Here is a 2,577-nt window from a genome sequence, read left to right on the forward strand (position 1 = left end):
AAATATAACATATTAGATACATATATCTCGCATATCTAGATGGGGTATTTACCAATCAAATGACTCTTTGATCAATTGTTGGAGTCTTTACCAATCAAATGACTCTTTGATCAATTCAAATTCTTTTCAATTAAACAAATGCTTAATGATAATGCTAGACTAATTCTTTGTACTTGAGTTTCTATTTTCATTATCCATCTTATAAATTACTGGGAAAATTAAGCAAATTACTTAATTCTTTTGGAGATATTTTTAAGTAAGGAAACAGAATCAAATTCTAGTCTATTACCTATAAGGATTCTTAAATGCTACCTCATCTACTTTTTAAATTTTGGTGTTTTATTTTTCATAAGTCAATTTGACTAATTTTAAAATGCAATTAGATTATATTAATTCGATATTTTAAATAAAAATTTTAGATATTCCAAAACAGTGCGAGAAGTTCTACAAAATTGCCTTTTTTTGCTATCAATATTGATAAAAAAGATACGATCATAAAACATTAATACAATTTCTTATTGTTTGACTCTAAAAAGGAAAATTAATTTATACAATTATAACTCCAAGTAGGTCAACTCACATAATCATTTGAATACTCAATAACCATGTAATTAGTTCTGATGATTGACAAACAATTTTATGTTTTAAAAGGAAACCAATAAATTGGAGTTGATATACCCCTCGTGTCAGTGTCTATTTATGCACGCTCAAAACTTTTTGCTGAGAAATTCATTTATCACTCAAATATCTGTTTGATCAATTCAAATTCTTTACAATTAAAGAAATGCTTATTGTGATGGATTAATTCTTTGTACTTGATGTATCATAATTTAATTATCTTTCTCTTATGACTGATTAATCAAAATCCAACGTAATCCTTGAACAAATCAAATGGAATTAAGTTGACAATATGAGTTTCCAACACTATAAAATACCATCGTTTCAATTGTTTGTTTTGTCACCAAGAAATCAACAGAAAATAAGAGCTATGACAAAACACACTACTTTTCTCGCCCTCCTCCTTTGCCTCTTCCTTGTTGTTGCAACTGGTGAGTCGACATAATTCTATATCCTATCAAACATAATGATTTGTTGAAGTTTACGAATTTTAAAAATATTCATTTTTATTAAACTTTATGACTAGTCAAACTTGTTCGATAAGTGAAATTTGCTATCTCAAGTAAATATCATGATTTTCGATTTTTTTTTTCATTTTTGCAGAAATACAAATGGCAGAAGGGAAATACTGTTGGAAAAAGAGTGACAAATGGAATGGACCTTGCCAATACTCCTACAAATGTAGTTATCATTGCAAACACTACTATGGAGCTAAATATGGTATTTGTAAGAAGTACAAACCTTGGGGTCACAAATATTACTGGGCAAAATATGCTTGCTACTGTTACTCACCTTGCCATTACTAATCAATTTTCAATATATTATGTCTTGGCTTTGACTATGTAAACAAATAATTATGATGCTACCTATTTTGTGTATGTGACAATGTAATAAGAATGATTTATGTGTGCAACTAGTTTACCCAAGCTTTGCGTGATGAATAAATATATTGTATTGTATTCAATTATTATCAAATTTGAGCTATAGCTCACGTATGTCCATGAAAATTGTGTGTAGAATTGGAATCCCTAATGAAACTTGGTTCGGTTTAGGACAATAAAGTGTAGAATTAAATTTGACCATCAATGCTATTGAGACTTATGTTAGATACTATTGACCATCAACACTTCCATATAAGGCTAATAAAAGTGGAAGAGGGGGGTGAATTGCTATTTTTTGATTTTTCCTTAAGAGAAGATTACTCTCTAGTGGAATATTATAATTGACTATGTAAATTCAATTGATAATGTGTCGGATCCACTTATAAAAAGGCCTAACTAGAGAAAAAGTTAAAAGATCATCGTAGGAAATTGGTTTAAAGTTTAAGACATGTAATCATGGCGATAACTCTACCTAGTAGAATGGAGATCCCAAGAACTAGGTTTAAAGAGAAGAACAAAGTTGTGACTGACGGTTCAACATTGTCAACCAACTCAATCCAGTCTCATGATGAAGACAATACTCAGGAATAAGGACACAACATTAAGACTTTTTAATGAGTTAATAAAGCTTAATGGTTCTAATAATTTGCTCTTTGGCAGATTTGACTATTTAGTGTATCTACGCGATAATACGGTTAAAATCACCTATGTGAGTGTTAAGTGTTATTGTTAAAAGTCTATTCTTTATACACTCATGAAACAGGAGGTGTTCATGGTTGAAACGAACACAACCGTAAGAACCATAAATGGTAAAGGGTTAATTGTGTAACATATGGTTGTCTAGATATACACCAAAGCTCGACGTTTCAAAAATATCGCATTTATCGATTGATCGAGTATATCCGACATATGTTCACTACGGAAAGTCCAAGGGGAAACTTACTTTTCCAGTTGTAATTAATTTTTGCTTGTAAATTACACATACTTGTCTGTTTCTCTGTGCTTGAGTCATACCCCATTCATGTGGGAGATTGTTGTGTTTTAAAGGTGTTAATGGAAAATGAAGAGTCGTGACTTT

General features: G+C 30.3%; 1 long non-coding RNA gene across 1 annotated transcript; it reads left to right on the forward strand.

The window, feature by feature from the left end:
* Positions 1 to 957: 957 nt before the first annotated feature.
* LOC101267035 (uncharacterized) lies at positions 958 to 1,582 on the forward strand. Its single transcript, XR_011210552.1, has 2 exons — positions 958 to 1,049; positions 1,222 to 1,582. It is a non-coding gene; the product is annotated as an uncharacterized lncRNA (long non-coding RNA).
* The last annotated feature ends 995 nt before the right edge of the window (positions 1,583 to 2,577 follow it).

This window comes from Solanum lycopersicum, chromosome 7 (assembly GCF_036512215.1).
Source record: "Solanum lycopersicum chromosome 7, SLM_r2.1".
Taxonomy (NCBI): Eukaryota; Viridiplantae; Streptophyta; class Magnoliopsida; order Solanales; family Solanaceae; genus Solanum; species Solanum lycopersicum.